At 36.1% G+C, this 21,072-nt stretch overlaps 1 long non-coding RNA gene across 1 annotated transcript; it reads left to right on the top strand.

Annotated features, from left to right (window-relative positions):
- The first annotated feature begins 527 nt into the window (after positions 1–527).
- LOC118496994 lies at positions 528–15,138 on the top strand. Its single transcript, XR_004899536.1, has 3 exons — positions 528–666; positions 11,984–11,987; positions 15,129–15,138. It is a non-coding gene; the product is annotated as an uncharacterized LOC118496994 (long non-coding RNA).
- The last annotated feature ends 5,934 nt before the right edge of the window (positions 15,139–21,072 follow it).

The raw sequence follows: 21,072 nt of genomic DNA, 5'->3' as shown, positions 1-21,072 counted from the left end.
GCTGAGTTGCTGACTTGGTACAGTGGACTTTTGAACAATGCTGAGGTTAGAGGTGCCAATACTTTGTGCAGGTGAAAAATCCATGCATATTCTTTGAATCCCCCGCCAAGTTAACTACTAATAGCCTGCTGTTCACCAGAAGACTTACTGCTAACATAAAGTGTATTAACACATAATTTGTATGTAATATAAATAAAATTATATTAAGAAAATCATAAGGAAGAGAAAATACATTTACAGTATTTATTGAAAAGAAAACCATGTATATGTAGACCCACACAGTTCACTCCCATATTGTTTAAGAGTGAATTATATTTACTTGGTAGTTGGAATAAGCTTCTTCTAGGCCCTCTAGCAGTAGAACACACAGCTGTGTCAAGAAATTATCCCAGTTCCCAGTTCCTGCTGGCTTTCATCTACTGTAATTCTTCTAGAATCAGACTGATTCATTTCTCACCTCCACTGGTCAATTGAAAAACCTGGAGCTTTGTCCAAGATGGAGGTGTAGGTAGAAACCCTTTGCTTCCTCACACAAACAAAAGGAGGATAAAAAACAATCTAAAATCAATAAGTGACCAGAAGTGCCAGAAAATCAAACTGCATGGAATTCTGACAACCAAGGAATTAAAGAAACAGTCAACCTGACCAACTAGACCAGTAAGATGGGTGGAGGGAGAAAACCCACAACAAGGTGGCAGGCCATGTGGGCAGGGCTGGCTGAATGGGAAATTGAGACTCAGAGCTGACTGTGGACTACAGTAGGCGTTGCTGCAGTGGGAGAAACTCCCAGTCTCACATGAGGGTTCATTGGAAAGTGGGGCTAGAGCTGATCAGGCAAGCTGCATTGTTCCTTCACTGGCCCCTCTCCCACAGACAGCACCACAGCACAGCAAGGAGGGTTGCCCTGCCCTGGTGAATACCTAAGGCCCCACCCCCTTACAACTTAACAGGTGCACCAAGGTAAAGAAATAGGGCCCAAATTAAAGAACAGAGAAAAACTCCAGAAAGAGAGCTAAGAGATGAGAAGGTAGCCAATATATCTGATGGAGAGTTCAAAGCCTTGTTAATCAAAATACTCACAGAACTGATTTAGCTTGGTCACAAAATGAAAAAAAAAAAATGAAGGATACCTGAAGTTAAATAAAGCAAAATATTCATGGAACCCACTGTAATAGGAAGGAAGTCAGTACCCAAAGCAACAATTTGGAACAAAAGGAAGAAATAAACATTCAACCAGAACAGAAGAAACATGAATTCAAAAAAAAAAATGGAGAGAGGCTTAGGAATGTCTAGGACAACTTTAAACATTCCAATATCCAAATTATAGGGGTGCCAGAAGGAGAAGAACAAGACCAAGAAATTGAAAACTTATTTGAACAAATAATGAAGGAAAACATCCCCAATCTCACAAAAGAAATAGACTTTCATGAAGTCCAGGTAACCCAGAGAGTCCCAAAGAAGTTGTACCCAAAGAGAAACACACCAAGGCATATAATCATTAAGTTACCCAAGGTTAAAGATAAAGAGAGAATCTTAAAAGCAACAAGAGGAAAAGAGAGAATTATCTACAAAGGAGTGCCTATGAGACTATCAAAAGAATTCTCAAGGGAAACCTTGCAGGCAAGAAGGGGCTAGAAGGAAGTATTCCAAGTCATGAAAGGCAAGGACCTACATCCCAGATCACTCTGTCCAGCAAAACTATAATTTAGAATGGAAAGGCAAATAAAGTGCTTCCCAGATAAGGTCAAGTTAAAGGAGTTCATCACCACCAAGCCCTTATTATATGAAATGTTAAAGGGACTTATCTAAAAAATTGAAGAAGATCAAAAACTATGAATGGTAAAATGACAATAAACTCACAACTGTCAACAAATGAACCTAAAAAAATAAGCAATGAACCTAAAAACATAGGCAAATCCCATATTTTCTGTCATTTCAGAGCTCATGATTTTTTCATATTTCTTTTACTTTAAGTGTTCAATATAAGAAAGAAGTGGAGAGCAACTCGGTATCTCTGATATCTTTTTTCTAAACACAAAATTAGTTCCTGATATTTCTCCCTCTACTCCCAGAAATATCCTTATCCAAATATATCTGTTTTTTTTTTCTGGCAATGCATAATAAGTACATTGCACTTGAGGCTAGAATACCACCATGCTCAGCGTAAGTGAATCAAACAAATGTGTTCTCAGTCAAGATCCATCTCTTCCTTGTCCAACTTGGCCCATCTTCCTGGAGTAAACAAGTAGCAGTCAAATGACCCTCTGAAAGGGTGTGATATTTAGGTTTCCTTGGTGCAGCCAAGAAGAGCTTCTCTTCTAAGTATCTATCCATAAACTGTCTTTCTGCTCTATCATTCTTTGAATCAAAGTGATTTTTTTTTCATTCTTTTCCTTTTTATCCAGAGTCATTCACTTCTATCATTCCAGGAGAGGACATATTGTAGATTTACTTATTCCCAAGTTTTGACACTGTCACATTTTGGCAAGGACTCGGGCATATATTCTTTTAAAAGAAAATCATTTTTCAGAAGAAAAGTTTAGAATACTTGGAAACTTAAAGCCTTCAAAAAAAGATCTATGTCTAGGAAATAGCAGAGAGGACATTCAGAAGATCCACATTGTAAAGAAAAGGAGATGAAAAGCTCATGAAGCCCTGTAACTTTTGTACATTAGGATGAAGCCAGTCACCCAAGTTTACTAGATAAAACACTTACATTGCCTTCAAGAAAAATGACTGGGAAAGATGTTTCTGCCTACTTGGTGTTTTCAGAGCTAAAAAGCAAAGATATTTAAAATGTATTTAAGAGACAATTTCTGTGCAATGATTGCATCCTAGTCAGTGATCCTATTCAATTTACAGCCTAGTGAGCTGATTGTCTTGACTCATTTTACAAATAGTCTCTGAACTTGCATGTACATTAATTATGCTGTATATAAAAAATATCTAATTCCAAAAATTAATGCACATGGTTGAATAATACATTTACCCCTTGTCCTACAGAATGTCACTTTGCATCAAATGATTTTATTAATAACTGATAAAGACGACTTAACTGTTATGAGTATACTACAGTTAAAAGACAAAGATATAATTACTACACATCTTTTTTTTCATTGTTAAGTACAGTTGTCTCCATTTTCCTGTCACATTTTCCCCTGTCCCATCCACCCCCACCTCCCATCCTCAATTCTTCCCCCATTTGGCTTTGTTCTTGGGTCCTTTATATGTGTTTCTTGACAACCCTTTCCCTTCTTTCCCCCACTATCCCCTCTCACCTCCCCTTTGGTTACTGTCAGTTTGTTCTTTATTTCAATGCCTCTGGCTATATTTTCCTTGCTTGTTTGTTTTGTTGATTAGGTTCCACTTATAGGTGAGATCATATGATATTTCTCCTTCACTGTCTGGCTTACTTCACTTAGCATAATGTTCTTCAGTTCCATCCATGCTGTCACAAAGGGTAGGAGCTCCTTTCTTTCTGCTGTGTAGTATTCCGTTATGTAAATGTACCACAGTTTTTTGATGCACTCATTTACTAATGGACACCTGGGTTGCTTCCAACACTTGTCTATTGTAAATTGTGTTGCTATGAACATTGGATTCATAGGTTCTTTTCAATTAGTGTTTCAGAATTCTTAGGGTAGAACCCCAGCAGTGGAATTGCTGGGTCAAAAGGCAGTTCCATTTTTAGTTTTTTAAGTAAATTCCATACTGTTTTCCACAGTGGCTGCACCAGTCTGCATTCCCACCAACAATGTTTAGTACACATCTTCGGAGTACTTTTCATTAAAAATGCTTCCATAAAATTTTGGTGCTTGAAAACAGTTCTCACATTGAGCGCAGCCTGCAAACCAAAGTGTCACAGGTTTGATTCCCAGCCAGGGCACATGCCTGGGTTGCAGGCTATAACCCCTAGCAACCACACATTGATGTTTCTCTCCCTCTCTCTCTCTCTCTCTCTCTCTCTCCCTCCCTTCCCACTCTAAAAATAAATAAATAAAATCTGAAAAGAAAAGAAAAGAAAAGAAAAGAAAAGAAAAGAAGAAAAGAAAAGAAAACAGTTCTCAACATGTAATTGAGGAATATTACATAATGCTGTATTTCATCCCCCAAGGTGTCAGGTTTTCTCTGCTGTAAAGATTTGTATAAAGTGAGACTTCCAACCCAAGCACGGCCTTGGTCTCTATTCCTACATCAAGATATTCCAGCTTAACTGTTCTCAGAAAGTAGTCTTTAGGTAGTCTTGAATGCTGCTAATACATTCAAAATGAACTCTTTTAATTCCATAGAACCTTACTACTTATATCTATTCATTTATAGCATCCTACATGAGATATTAAAGATAACTACAATTTCATCCTTGTAGACTACATTTACCAAGTATCTTGAGTTTACTTAGGATTCTAAATCAGTATTCCAAATATATAACCGTCACACAAGGCTCTATGACTTTGCAAAGGTCCTAATGTGCATACACATGTTAACTGTAAAATGTCCAGTTTGGGGGATATTTTTCACTTTGTTATTAGTTTGTTGGTTTTGCTATCTCAAAACAATTGTAACAGTAATTTTTAGTTGCTGTCATTTATTTTTTTATATATAAATTATTCATTTTTATGTTTTATTATTGTTGAATTACAGTTGTTCTAGTTATTCCCCCATGGCTCTTCCTTGACCTGCCTACAGTCCAACTCACATAGTCAGTCTCCACCTGACTTTCACATTTGTGGGTTCCTTATACATGTTCCTTGACTTGGCCCTTCCCCTTTTCCCCCTGTTTTCGCACTCAGTCTCCTTTACCCTCTCGTTACTGTAGTTTCATTTTTTTATTTCCATGTCTCTGGTTCTATTTTGCTCATTTGTTTGTTTTGTTGATTAAGTTCCACTTATATGCGAAGTTACATGGTATTTGTCTTTCGCTGCCTGGCTTATTTCACTTAGCATAATACTCTTCAGGTCTACTGATGTGGTAGCAAAAGGTAGGAGTTCCTTCTTTCTTTCTGCTGTGTAGTATTCGATCACATAAATGTGCCACAGTTCTTTGACCCACTCATTTAATGATGGGCACTTTGGCTATTTCCAACATTTGGCTATTATTAATAACACTGCTATGAAAAATTGGGGTTCATAGGTTCTTTTGAATTAGTGTTTCAGGATTCTTAGGATATAATCCCAGCAGTTGAATCACTGAATCAAAAAGCAGTTACATTTTTAGCTTTTTTGAGGAAACTCCACACTGTTTACACAGTGGCTGCGCCAGTCTGCCTTCCCACGAACACTGTACTAATATTTCTTTTTCTCTACAACCTCACCAAGCACTTGTTTGTTGATTTGGTTATGATGGCCATTCTCACTGATGTTAACTGGTATCTCATTGTGGTTTTAATTTGCATCTCCCTGTTGGTTAGTGATGCTCAACATCCTTTCATATGTTTCTGGGCCCTCTGTATGTCCTCCCTTGAATCTGTTCAGGTCCCTTGCACATTTTTTAATTGGACTCTTTGTCTTCCTGCTGTGGAGACCTGTGAGTTCTTTATATTTTGGAGATCAAACCCTTGTCTGAAATTATCATTTGCAAATATAGTTTCCCATATGGGTGGTTCCATTTTCATTTTGCTGATGTTTTCTTTAGCCACACAGAAGCTTTTTAATTTGATGAAGTCCCATTGGTTTATTCTTTCCTTTATATCCTTTGCTTAAGGGGATGTAACAGTGAAAATATTTCTGCATGAGATATCTGAAGTTTTCTTATCTATGTCCTCTTCTAGGACTTTTATGGTGTTGTGACTTATATTTAAGTCTTTTATCCATCTTGTGTTTATTTTGGTATAAGATGTTAAGTTGATAGTCTAGTTCCAATTTTTTTCATGTGCCTGTCCAGATCTCCCAACACCACTTATTGAAGAGACTATTTTTCTTCCATTTTATTCTTCTGCCCTCTTTGTCAAGTGTTAATTGACCATAGAGACATCTGTTTATTCCTGGGCTCTCTGTCCCATTCCATTGGTTTATGTGTCTGTTCTTTTCCAGGAATAGACTGTTTTGATTACAGTGGCATTGTGATATAGTTGGTATCAGGTATTGTTATCCCTCCTACTTTTTTCTTCTTTCACAAAATTGCTGAGGATATTCAAAGTCATTTGTGCTTCCATATACTTTTGAAATATTTGTTCTAGATCAGTGAAATATGTCATTGGCATTTTAATAGGTATTGTGTTGAATCTATAAATTGCTTTGGGTAGAACAGACATTTTAATGATGTTGATTCTTACAGTCCTTGAACATGGTGTGTGCTTCCATTTATTTGTATCTTCCTTAATTTCTTTCTTCAACATTGTGTAGTTTTCTGACAAGTCTTTTACCCCCTTGGTTAAGTTTATTACAAGACACTTTTTTTTTGTTCCTTTAGCAAATGAGATTTTCCCCTAATTTCTGTTTCTTATATTTCATTGTTGGTGTACAAAAATGCCTTCAATTTATGCATATTGGCTTTCTATCCTGCTGTTTTTCCAAATTCATTTATTACATTGAGTAGTTTTTTGTTGGAGTCTGTAAGGTTTTCTATGCACTGTATCATGTAATCTGCAAACAGTGATGGGTTTACTTCCTCTTTTCCAATTTTGATGCCTTTTATTTCTTTTTCTTATCTGATAACTATGGCTAGAACTTCAAATACTATGTTGAATAGAAGTGGTGAAAATGAACACCCTTGTGTTGTTCCTGATCTTAGTGGAAACATTTTTAGTGTTTGTCCATAGAGTATGATGTGGTGTAGGTTTCTCATATATGGCCTCTATTATGGTGAGGTATGCTCCCTATATTCCCATTTTGCTAAGTGTTTTTATTATAAATGGGTGCTTTACCTTATTGAATGTTTTTCCTATGTCTATTGATATGATCATGTGATATTTGTCTTTCCTTTTATGTGATGTATTAGATTTATTGATTTGCAAACATTGTGCCATCCTTGCATCCCTGGGATTAATCCCAATTGATCATGGTGTATCATCTTTTTAATGCATTATTTGATCCAGTTTGCCAATATTTTGTTGAGCATTTTAGAGTCTATGTTCATCAATGATATTGGCCTAAAGTTTTCTTTCTTTGTTGTGTTATCTGGTTTTAGGATTAGGATGATGCTTGCCTCATGAAAAGAGTTTGGGAGTCTTCCCTCCTCTTGCATTTTTTTGGGATAGCCTGAGAAGGATAGGGGTTATCTCTGCCCTAAGTGCTTAGTAAAATTATCCTGTGAAGGCATCTGGTCCAGGACTTTTGTGTACCAGGAGGTTTTTTTTTTATTATTGCTTCCACTTCACTAGCTATTATGGGTCTATTCAGGCTTTCTGCTGCTTCTCAATTCAGTTTTGAAATGTCTTATGATTCTACAAATTTGTCCATTTCACCCCAGTTTTCACATTTCTTAGCATATAATTTCCTATAATCCCTTTTATTCTGTATTATCAGTTGTGATTTCTCCTCTTTTGTTTCCCATTTTATATATTTGGGTCATCTTTCTTCTTTCTTGACAAGTCTGGTTAAGACTTCTCAAATTTGTTTATCCTTTCAAACAACCAGCTTCTGGATTTACTGACCCTTTGAAATGTTCTTTTTTCGGAGTCCTCCAAGACTCTCCTTATATGTTTGGATGTTCCTGTGTTGTTTGCATGTATGGTTACAATGTTTATTCCTGTTGATGGAATCTCTTCTTTAGTATTATAAAGTGTGCTTCTCTGTCTCTTTTAATGGCCTTGGTTTTGAAATATATTTAATGTAATATGAATATTGCTACCTCAGATTTTTATTCTGACCAGTTGCTTGGAATATTTTTTCCAACATTTTGCTTTCAGTTTCTATAGGTCTTTTGTTCTGAGGTGGGTCTCTTGTAGGCAGCATATACGCAGGTCATATTTTCTTATCTATTCAGGAAGTCTATTTCTTTTGATTGAAATATTTAACCCATTTACATTTAAGGTTATTATTGATAGGTACTTATTCATTGCCATGTCCCCTTTTTTACTGGTGTTCCCCTCTCTTTCACTCTTTTTTTTTTTCCATCTTCTTAAAGCTGTCCCTTTAGCATGTCTTGCAATGCTGGTTTGGTGGAGGTGTCCTTATTTAACATTTTGTCTGGGAAACTCCTTATTATTTCACTTTCCATTTTAAATGACAGCCTTGCTGGATAGAGTTGTCTTGGTTGCAGGCCTTTGCTTTTCATTACTTGGAATATTTCTTGCTATTCCCTCCTGGATTGTAGTGTTTCTGTTGTGAAATCAGCTGCTAGCCTTATCAGAGCTCCCTTGTATCTTACTTTCTGTCTCTCTTTTGCTGTCTTAAAGATTCTCTCTTTGTCTTTGATTTTTGCCATTTCCATGATGTGTCTTGGAGTGAGCCTCTTTGTGTTCATCTTGATTAGGACCTTCTCTGCTTCATGGACTTGCATGGCTTTTCTCTCATCAAGTTAGGGAATTTTCCTATCATTACTTTTTCAAACAAGTTTGAAAACTTCCTCCTCTTCTTCTTCTGGTATCCCTATTACACAGATATTTTACATTTCATTTTGTCTTGCAGCTCCCTTAACCCCCCTTCATTCTTTTTGAGTCTTTTTTTTTTTCATTTTGTTGCTCTGTCTGGGAATTATTTTCTACCTTGTCTTTCAGCTCAGTGATTCAGTCCTTTGATTCATCTTACCTTCTTTTAATTCTTTCCAATGTGTTTCATGTCAAATACTGCATTTTTTCATTTCCTTCTGGCTCAATTGATGGGTTTTATGTACTTTTTCATGCTGGCATAATTTTTACTAAGTTATTTGAAGCTTCCCAGGACTTCTCTGAGGTTCTCACTGAGCTCCTTGAGCATGTTTATAACCAATATTTTGAACTAGATGTCTGATAACTTGCTTGCCTTAATTTCATTTAACAGTCTTTCTGGGGATTCCTCCTTTCCTTTCTATTGCAGGTTGTTTCTTTGTCTCCCATTTTAGGTGACTCTCTTTTTTTTGTTTTGGCACATTAGATTGATCTGTTAGATTGACTCCCTGTTGTGGTGTGATCTTCTGTAGTAGGAGGCCTATGTGATTCAATGGTACAATCTCCTTGATCACCTGAGCTTGATGCTCAAGCAGAAGTTAGGGTGATTCATAGAATATCTCAAAAGGCTCAAGTGTGAGAACCTTGCTCAGTTCTAGAGATTGTTATTCCGTAGTGGTCAGTTCCTTCAGATCCCACTTCTGACATAATGTAATGTTGACCTCAGCTATAAGTCCACAACTGGCATGGGAGAGAACACAATCTCAGTCCTGGTTCAGAGAAGATGACCAGAACTTAAAATATTCTTTAATTAACCTCTTCATTAGTTAATTCTATTGAGGGTTACTTGGTGAATTTTACAATGTGGTGAGACACAGTTGCATCAACAATATTCCTGAGATAAAACATCTAATTTCTGGGCTTTGAAAACATGCATGTATTATATTTCAAACCTGCCTCATTCTCGATTACTAATACATATATATAGAATCCTCCCATATTTTATTTTGCACAATGTCTGTATATTTATGTTGTTCATGTTATTTTGAGGAGGACCCCCAAAACTGGAATTTATTTATTAAAAATTTTGTGTATTATTACTTGTTTAAATTTCAATCACCCTCAAATTGCTCTCCATTTGATGCAATACATGTATTGAGACATTTTTTTTTCATTGCTCAGAACAGTTTTTAAACTCATAGAATTTGATGCCATTTAGTGCTTCTGCCATTTTGTTAGCTTGTATATTTGCTTCACCTCTCCATATCAGCAGAATGTTCCCCTTTGAGGACTCATTTCTTCTAGGGAAACAACAACAAAAAAAGATGCTCAGGATGAAATTATGTGCATGAGGAGGGTGGGGCATGGGAATCATGCAGGTTTTGGTCTAAACTGCTGAACACTCAGCACAGTATGGGTATGTGCACTCATAAATGACCCATCATGAAATGGGCAAACATGTCGAGTCTTCAAGAAAAATTTGCTGAAGCCAAACATAGTGTCTCATAATACCACCAGCTGGAACACTGATACAGATGGATTCTTAGAACACTCATCTAGTGGGAAAAGCTTGTAGTAAAAGAGGTATGCCCTCCAGAAGATAATTCTGATTCTGGGTGGAGGGTCTTCCCTTGTAAAATAACTAACAGAATTACTGGGCTATTTTTTTTTAATTTATAGAGCATACTTTCTTTTTTTTAATATTTTATTTATTTATTTATTTTATTTTTTAGAGAGGGAAGGGAGAGAGAGGGAGAGAGAGAGGGAGAGAGTGGGAGAGAGAGAGGGAGAGCGTGAGAGAGAGAGAGAGAGAGAGAAACATCAATGTGTGGTTGCTGGGGGTCATGGCCTGCAACCCAGGCATGTACCCTGACTGGGAATCGAACCTGCGACACTTTGGTTCGTAGCCCGCACTCAATCCACTGAGCTATGCCAGCCAGGGCTTAGCATACTTTCATAATATAAATTATATTAAAGGTATTAATTTTCTCCTATACAGTACATAATAAGAAATTCACATATGCTTCTAGCAAGCTTACTTGTCTAGTTTATCACTCTCTAATTCTTTCTGTCATGAAAATATTTCCTACTAAAAGAGAATGGGAGGTAATGTAACTAAAGTTAGGAGGTGTGAGGGAAATTAATTAACTGCTTAAATGATATTGCTGCCCAGAATGAATCATTCTGTGCAGATTACAGATAGCTAAAATAGTGATGTACATGGAGACTCCCTCAAAATATTTTTGCCCAAAACATTCATAAGCCAACTTTCAACAAATATGTGTGGCTCTGTTGCTCTGAAACTGATTCTCCTGACTCTCATAGCTGGTCATTTGAGCATGCAGAAGAGAATTTAATTCTAGGTTAATTTAGTCAGTTCAAGGTTGTCTTATGGGCAAAAGAGTGTAGGAATTTACATTCCTTTGAATGTGCTGTCCGTCCTCAGCATAAGATGTCCAGCTTCCTCATTACCCTCACAACTGAAGCATTTTCTAAATTCCTGTCTCTTCCTTCCAGACTCTGGGTCAGGCCTCATTTCAGGGATCCTCATTCCCTCTTACCACACTACTTTTTGCCTGTTTTCTACTTCTAAACGTTGCTTCTTTTTGTTGACATTATAAACAAAACAAACTGTTTTTCCATTTGCTTTATGTATGGTGCCTTAAAGATTTTCCCTATGTAGTCCATTTAGGATGTGACCTATTCTACTTTTTATACCTGCTTGGGGAGAACTTTCCGTGCATTTGTAAAAGAAATTTTGTCTTCCTTGGCCCAGAAAGTGGGAGAGCTGCACAATCCTGTGATTGATTGTTTGATGATATATAAAAGCAGATTCTGTTACAGGCACTCTTCTTTTCTCTGTCTTAAGCATACAATTCCATTTCATGGCTATGATATACAACTGCATTTTGCTCTCATTCCTGTTGAATTGCAGAACATGATATAGAAGAAGGTGGCAGAGTGACACCTTTCTAAAAATTAGGTAGCAGAAAATGTCATCGAGATGGTAAAGTTGATGACCACCTAAATTTTTGGTTATGTCAAATCCTGGCTCTGAATCAGAGGTCATTAATTGGGAAGAGAGACAGAGATATTAAATGACTTGTCTTCTTACTTCTATCAATTTTATGAGCAGCAATGTTGTATTTTAACAAGGTGACAGGTGAATAAGGACCAACTTATTCTCAAATCCATCTCTATTAGCTGTATAGTTTGTGAAATTTTTTCAAAGACTCTGTCAGGCTAATTTATAATTTTTTTAGTAATATTTGTGTGTTTCTGCTCAGTTCTTTCAGATTTTTAGTGATAAGTTGGAAAAAATCAGACACTATCATTTCTTATTTTTTAAGGATTTTAATTATTTATTTTTAGAGAAGGTGGGGGAGAGAGGGAGAGAAACATCAATGTGTAGTTGCCTCTTGAGTGCCCCCTACTTGGGGACCTGGCCCACTGCCCAGGCAGGTGCCCTGACTTTGAAACTTTGGTTTACAGGCTGGCACTCAAATCACTGAGCCACACTAGCCACTATCACTTTTAAAATATATTTTACAAAGCATTTAAATTGAAAATAGAAACAAACAGTTTCAAAAGACACATTTCTGTCTTCTTTGACAACCCTATGAAAAAATTTAAAGCAACCCTGCAAACCAAGGATCCCAGGCAACATTTGAGGAAATTCTTAGAGGTTTTGCTAAAATACTACCAACCACATGAAGTTGGAGCTGGATTGGAAAAGCAGAGCTGGTTCCTACATGCTTTACTCTTTAAAATATAAAATTGCCTTTTGAGAAGTAGGTAAGAAGAATTTTTAAAACTTTCCCATGATCTAATCCTAGCTAGGATATCTATAGTCTTCAAGTGATGGGGAAAAGAAAAAGAAAATCTAAATAGCCATCACTGCCAAGATAATGATTTATGACACAAATATTTGTTTACCAAATCTTTTCACTGCCCCACATTTCATCAGCATTCTCTTTTTGCATTTATCCAGAGGTTCCAACTCATGGGAGAAGAAAGACTGTTTCGTATGTAGTGTTTCCTGTCCATTTGGAAGAGTCATTGTTTTGTTTGGCTTTGGTACTAGGCAGAATAGCCACCCAGTCCTAAGATCAATTCTCTGATAATGTATATAGCACCTTATTTGATCATGTAAATGACCAAAAAACTATTCTCTTAAGTGGAGTCTTATTGGTGCCTAAGCAAGAAACAGAAAAATTAAATAAATTTTATGCACAGGTAGATAGATTCTTTCACATTAAATACAGGTGGGAGCCAAGTGTGATGGAACCCTGGGAATGTGCACCCTGACTGACAGTGTTAAATGTACCTATTGGAAAAAAAAAAAACTTTGCTTTTGTAAAATATAAAGGTTTTCCAGAATTTGAAAGAACTGAGCAAGGAACAGGTAACTAGTCAGCTTGAATCCAGAAGAACAGAACATGATAAATGCCTCTTGGAAGAGAGCAGAATGCATTTACCTCTGCTATTGCTTTCCATCGAGGAGAAATCATTTATGGATACAAGTCCAGGTGCATGAAACAAACAATCTGGGTGAGTCTCACATTATTAAAGAATAATGAAAGAGAAAACAATCACACAAAAGCATGGTATGGGGGAAATAGACATGGCACCACACACAAAAAATGAGAGTACTATCTGAAAATTATGGGGGTACAGTTCACTTCTGAAAATTATTTTTGACAAAAAGACACAAGAAAATTTCAAAAAAGGATGTGTTGGTGTTCTCAGTGAGACAGGAATTACAGCTCCTGGAAAGGGGAGGAGAGGCTTCTATGAAAACACCAAAGATAAAGAAGAGATCTAAAAGAAACTGTCTTAGAAGCAGGCTAAAGGGTGATTTGAAAGTAAAGTATTGCTAATTTTCAAAATGTATGAGACAATAGAAATGCAGATACTAATAGCAGGTCTAAAGTGTTGGCATGTAAAAACCCCAAACATACCTCCTTCCACAGAAACACTGAATACACATTTATATATAGAAAAATTCCTGCTGAAGAACAACTTAGGAATGATTGAACAGCTTTTACAAAACAGTAAAACAGAGGGACCACATAAGATCAGAAGAGACAGAGACACAGTAGCCACAATCCACATATGAAGCAATGTTCAGTATGAAGAATTTTAACTGAGAAGCCAACACATAGTTTCATCTTCCCTGAAGGGCTTAAAAAATGGTTTATGGTCACCTTGACTATATGTGAAGAAAATCTATTTCTTAATCCTGACAAACAAGTGAGGAACTGATGGAATTTTTCAGCATAAGAAGTACTAATGAGGGACATTAAGTTCCTCTGCCATCTGGATAGCAGAAGTAGAACCTCTGTCCAAGTTCTCTAGCTGGCCTGTATAGGAGTCCCGGTATCTAGCCACTGGGCCCAGACAAGCTTCAGCTCCAGCAATCCCTGAGATACCTCAGCCTCTGTCCACCCCACATTCAGCCAGATTGCCATAGGTGCTGGCACACACAGTATACTCAAGGGACACTCTTGTATAAGACCATTCCTTCAAGAAGCACTTGTTTTATCCACTTTGTAAAAAAATTTTCAAAAAAAAAAAAGACAAAAGGCAAATGAATATGTTCCAAATAAAAGAACAAGATAAAAACCCAGAAAAAGAAAAGTGTAATAAGGGAGAGATACAAATTTGCTTGATAAAGAATTCAAGGTATTGGTTAAAAATTTCTCATAAACACAAGATAAGATTAGATTAACACAATAAGAATTCAACAAAGGATTATAAATTATAACAAAGAAACAATCAGAGCAGAAGAATACAAAAACTGAGATAAAAATTCATTAGAGGGAATCAACAACAGGTTAAATAGCACATAAAGGCAGACTGGCAATCTGAAAAACAAAACAGTGAAAATTAGCATTATCTTTAATGCAAGCATTAAAAATAAAAAGAGAATGTTAAAGGTAACAATAGAAAAACAACTAGTCACATGCAAGGGAAATCCTCCATAACATTTTCTGTTGAGAAATCAATGTTATCATTCAGATTACAGGAAAGATAAGGAGGTTACCAGATAAAGAAAAGCTAAATAAGTTCATCAGCAGTAACCTGGCTTTAAAAGAAATAATAAAGTGCCTTGCTTAAGGTAAAAAAAGGGTTTTGTTTATGGGTAAAATAGGTCATAACAACAAATAAAGTGATGCATGAAAAAAACATCAGAGGTAGAGGCAAATGTATAGTAGAGGGAGTGGGTTAGCCACCAAAAAAGCTAATAATAAACTTGAAATACAAAATTAGCAATATTAACCATAAATACATAAGCAGTTAAAGGATACACAAAAAATACAAAATTTGATATAAAAAATATGAAGTGTGCAGGGGTGTAAAAATGTAGCATTTTCATAATACACTCTAACTTAAAACACCTGTTAGTTAAAGACAGACAACTATAATGTACATCAATATATCTGAACCTAAGATATATTAACATATATACCAGAGATATTCAGTATACCTGAATATATATGATAAGCACATAGCAAAAATGTACAAAAAGTATACAAAATAATAAAAACAAAGAAGCCCAAATATAACAGCAAATAAAACCAGCCAACCACAAAGAAAGAGACCAAGAGAAGAAGCAAGTAACAAATAAAAACTACAAATATGATCAAAAAACAAATAACACATTGATAATAATTACATATCTGTAAAAAATTAATTGAAATGGATGGTTCCAAGATGGTGGAGTGAGTGGAAGTTATACTAACCTCCTCCCAGGACTAATCTGGAATTACAAATAAGTGGTGGAGAAATCACCCTAAGCAAGCAACTGAACAATAGGAAGAGAGAAGCCTTATAAACATGGACAAACAAAAGAAGGAGATTGAGCACAGAATAACTGGTAGGGAATGTAGTGAAGTTGCAAGAGTGCTGTCTGGGTGACCACAGGCAATAACTGAAGTGCTGAAGGGATATTTAAGTGGCAGGCTGGATTCCCCTGAGAAATGTGGGGTCTAAAGCCTAAGCTGAGATACCCAGCATACAAAACCAGAGCCCCAAAAGTACAGAGATAATATCCAGCTGTGAAAAGTGCCAGGATTGCTGTCATAGAAGGACACCAGCAGATGCAAAGAGCCACTTAAAGGGCCAAAACACAAATTTTCATTTTCAGCCACTTACCCTAGACTCCAGGAAAGGGGGAGAAAGAGAGTGGACTAAAGATGCTTGAGGGGAGACTGGGGATGGAGGCTTTTGTGAGAGAACTGAGAGAGTAGCCGCCAGGATCCTGGTGCTGAGTCATCCCCAATACTACAGCACCTATCTTGCTCAGACAAACCACTTCCCTCAGAGCAGCAGCAGCCTGAGGGGAAGCAATAGCTCCACCCCTAGGAGGGGCTCTGGCCCACCATGTTGTGCTTAAGCCTCACTGCTGAGTGCAGAGTGGCTATATTAACAAGTAAAAGAATGAGCCACAGACAGTAGATCCATGATAGTCATAAACAGGTTGCCTAAGGTCAGACAGGTTCACCATCTGGCATCAACAGAGGCAAATTCAGAAAGAAAAAAATAGTGGTAAATACTAGATGCTACTGAGAAAAAAAATCACACTGGTTTTCTCCATGAGTGGCAGTATTTTCTTTCCTGTACAGCTTTTTAACATTCATTTCTCATCCTTCAAGTGCACATATTAAGTCACTAGATTTTATGCTATAGTTTATTTCAATTCACACATTTCCCCTCCCTTCTCTTACCCCCTTTTACCTTCTTCTTTCCTCTTATTATTTTTATTTTAAATTTTGTTTTCTATCTTGCTACAACTTGTTTCCATTCTGCATTCTTACTATTTCTTCCCTGTCAAGCCTCTCAAAATCAATTTTCTTATCAATGGTCATCTGACATTCTTTTTCCCAGTCTTAAAATATCCACGTTCTCACTCCACTTTTAGCAATCTTTGCTCTTTGGTTGTGGATAACACAGTCATTGAACTTTTTAAATTTTATCTCTACAACTTCAATAATGTTTACTGCAAATCTCAAAATTTACCATTCCCCTCTTCTACTCTTTTTCTTGTTTCAAATTTTAATATTCCTCTGCCTTCACCTTATTTTTCTCTTTTTTATCTCTTTCATCTTGCCCTTTTTCTTTTCTTTTTTCTTCTTTCCCTTTTAATCTCAACTTTTAATTTTTCAGTCTTAGCCTGGTTTTCTTTCCTTACTCTTAGTATTCCCTATTCCTCTGTTGTTTCAAAATCACATTCCTTTCCTCTAGATATCTCTTAAACTTTTCTTTCTTTTTTCCCTCTTATTCCAACACCACCTATATTAATTGTAGCGCATTTGTTATTGATAGAGTGGATATTTTGCTCCAATTTGGTTCCTTTTATCTTATGATTTTTTTCCTTTCTCTTTCTATCACTTTATTTTATTTTAATTTCTGTTTAAACCTAGAAATATATATTTCCCTTCTCTTACTCCATTCTGCCTTTCTCATTCCTTATTCATTTATGATGTAAATTTTACTTTCTTTGCACGGTTCCAATTCCCTACTCTTATTAGTGCTCCTCTCTCTGCTCTTTCAAAATCATTTTCTTTCAGTAGGTCATCCCATATTCATTCTCCTTTCTTATAATAATCTTAATCTCTCTATACTCTTATTATTACTGGCTTATTTGCTGTTGATTGAGGAATTGAGGGGAGAGTTATTTTTGCAGGTGTGGGTTTATTTCCTGGGCTTTGTCATCTTTTTCTGGAAACACTTACACAACAGCATGTAAGACAAGATAGATGGAGCAACCCTCAGTCAACTACCTGGAAGGAAGGACCCACCAGAGAATGACCCAACAAAAATCAAAACAAGTGCATCCAGAGAGCCAACATAAATTGCATAAAGGGCATCTGAAGGGCATCAAGATCAAGAAATCAAGGAGACTGTACCACTGAATCCTACAGGTCTTCTACCATAGAATTTCAAACCACAAAGGCAGGGTGTCAAAACAGATCAATTTAAGAAGCAGAAGCAAACAAGAAGAGTCTACCAAATGATGAGAAGAGAAAGAAACAATATCCAATTGAAAAGAAAGGAGAAATCCCAAGAAAGAGTGCTAAATGAAATAGAGGCAAGTAAACTATCAGATATTCAGTTCAAAACAATAATTGATTGTTGAGCTTCAGTAATCATGAAGCTCAGGGAGCTCAGTGAGAATTATCAAAAAGTACAGGGAAGCTACAAGGAACTTAATGCGAAGTACATCAACATTAAAAAGAACAAACTATCAACAAGAGCCAAGAGGAAATGAAGAATACAATTTTTGAATAGCATAACAAATAGGAAGTGGATTAGATAAAGCAGAAGATTGATGCAGTGAGTTGGAGGACAAGTAGAAAGGAATTCCCAGAAAGAGCAAAGAAAAGGGAAAAAAAGACTCAAAAAGTCTCAAAAAGAACAGGCGTTAAAAGAAATACAAGACAATATGAAAAGTAAAAACATCTGTATAAAAGGGATACCAAAGGGAGAAGAGGAGGATTAAAGGATAGAAAACATGTTTGAAAAAGTAATGAATGAAAACTTCCCTAATTAGATGAGAGAACAAGTCACACAAGTCCAGAAAGACTGGAGGATCCCAATCAAGATGAATCCAATAAAGCCCACTCCAAGACACATCTTAATTGAAATGGCAGAATTCAAAGAAAAAAGAGAGAATTTTAAAGTCAGCAAGGGAGAAACAGGAAATAACATACAAGGGAGTCCCAATAAGGCTAGCAGCTGACTTCTCAATGGAAATGCTACAAGCTAGAAAGGAATGGCAAGAAGTATCATAAGTAAAGAAAAGCAAAGGCTTGCAACCAAGACTACTCTACCCACCAAGGTTCTCATTTAAAATGGAAGGCAAAATAAGGAGTTTCCTGGACAAAAGAAGGCTAAAAAATACACCTCCAACAAAGCAGCATTGTAAGACATGTTAAAGGGACTGCATTAAGAAGATGAAGAAAAAGAATGCGAGAGAGAGGAACACCAACACAAAGGAGAAATATGGCAATGAATAAGCACCGAGCAATAAAAACTTAAATGTAAATGATTAAATGTTCCAATCTAAAGGTATAGGGTAGCTGAATGGATAAGTATACATGATGTGCACATATGCTGCTACAAGAGCCCCACCTCAGAAGAAAAGATCTACACAGACTGAGAATGAGGGTTAGAAATAAATATCCCAAGGTATTGTACAAGAAAAAAAGCAAAGGTAGCAATACTTACATCAGAAACCAGACACTTCAAAACAAAGGCCCTAAGAAGAGACAAAGAAGGACACTTCATAATACTCAAGGGAAGAATCCATCAAGATGACATAAACATTATAAACATATATGCACCCAACATAGGAGCACACAAATACATAAGGAAAATATTGGAGGACTTCAAGAAAGATATAGAGAGTAACACATATACACTAGGGGATTTTAACACCCAATGATCAAAAATGGATAGATCTTCCAAATAAAATATTAACAAGGATATTATGGCACCACTGATTGATACATTAGAACAAGAGGACTTAACTGTTATATATAGAAACTTTCATCGCACAGAAGCAAAATGCATATTCTTTTCAAATGCACATGGAACATTTTCAAAAATGTTCCATACCACATGGTAGGACAACAAAACAAGTCTCAACAAATTCAAGAAAATTTAAATAATATCTAGCATTTTCTCTGACCACAAGGGACTAAAACTACAAACCAACATAAAGGGGAAAAGAAAACTAAAAATAGATTCTAATTTATGGAGTCAGAGTAGCATTCATTATACAGTTAGTGGGTTAATAATGTAATCAAGGAAGAAATTAAAAAGTTTGTAGAGGCAAATGAAAATGAACACACAATAGAGCAAAACCTATGGGACACAGCAAAGGCAGCCCTGAGAGGAAAATTCACAACACAGGCCTAACTAAAAAAGATAGAAATATTTCAAATAAAAAGCCTAATCCCACATCTATAAGAACTAGAGGAACAACAACAAACATGCTCAGGGGAATAGAAGGAAGGAAATAATCAAGATCAGTGGGGAATTAAATGACATAGAGACTAAAAGAACAATTCAAAGGATTAAGAAATCCAGGGCTTGTACTATGAAAAGAAAATCAAAATTGAGAAGCCATTAGGAAGGTTCATCAGCAAAAATCAGAAAGGACCCAAATTATCAAAATCAGAATGAAAGATGAGAACTGAAACTCATACCACAGAAATACAAAGAATGGTAAGACGTTACTATGAACAATATTCTAAGAAATGTGAAAACCTAGGCAAAATGAACAAATTTCTAGAATCATAAAATTCTCCAAAACTGAATCAAGAAGATGCAGAAAGCCTGAACAGACTAACAGCAGCTACTGAAATTGAAGCAGTAATCAAAAAGCTCTAGGTACACAATGCCCTGGACTAGACAGTTTCATAGGGGGAATTTTACAAAGCATTTAAGGAACAGATAATACTTATGAGTCTCAACCTATTCCAAAAAATACAAATGGAAGGAAGAATGCCAAACTCTTTTTATGAGGCCAGCATCATCCTAATCCCAAAACCAGATAGAGACACAACAAAGAAAAATAACTACAGGACAATATTGCTGATGAACATCAATGCTAGATTCCTCAACAAAACATAGGCAAACTGGATCCAGCAATATATTAAAAAGATCATACACCATGATCAAGTGAGAGTCAATCTAAGGATATAAGTATGGTCTGGCAGACCAGAAGATATAAAAGGCATCCTAATTGGAAAGGAAGAATTAAAATCATCACTGTTTGCAGATGACGTGAAATGTACATAAAAAATCCTATAGACACCACCCAAAAAATGCTTGACCTAATAAATGAATTTGGCACACAGTGGGATACAATGTCAATATTCCAAAATCAAAGGCATTTTTGTATACCAACAATGAAATACCAAAAACAAAAATCAGGGGAAAATCCCATTTGCTATAGCAACAAGAAAAAAAAAGTATCTTGGAATAAACTTCACCAAGAAGGTGACAGGCCTCTACTCAGAATATTAAAGACCACTGCAGAAAAAAATTAAGAAAGACACAATAAAATGGAAGCATATACTCTGTTCATGGTTGGAAGAACTAACATCATCAAAATGTCCACAGCAATTTATAGATTCAACACAATATCTATTAAAGTACCAATGACATATTTCACAGATATAGAACAAACATTTCAAAAATTTGTGGAACCAAAAATGACCCCAAATAGCTGCAGCAATTTTGAGAAAGAAGAAGTAGGAGGGATCATAATACCTGATAACAAACTATATTACAAGGCCACTGTAGTCAAAACAGCCTGATACTGGCATAAGAACAGAGACATAGACCAATGGAACAGATTAGAGACCCCAGAAATAAACCCATACCTCCATGGTCAATTAATGTTCAACAAAGAGGGCAGAAGCATAAAATGAAGCAAAGATAGCCTCTTCAACAAATGGTGTTGGGAGAGCTAGAAGGCTACATGGAAAAAAATGAAACTCAATCACCAACTTACGCCATACACAAAAATAAA

Source organism: Phyllostomus discolor, chromosome 10, assembly GCF_004126475.2.
Source record: "Phyllostomus discolor isolate MPI-MPIP mPhyDis1 chromosome 10, mPhyDis1.pri.v3, whole genome shotgun sequence".
NCBI lineage: Eukaryota > Metazoa > Chordata > Mammalia > Chiroptera > Phyllostomidae > Phyllostomus > Phyllostomus discolor.
The sequence above is the reverse complement of the archived record's forward strand: the minus strand, read 5'-3'. Positions and strand labels throughout refer to the sequence as shown.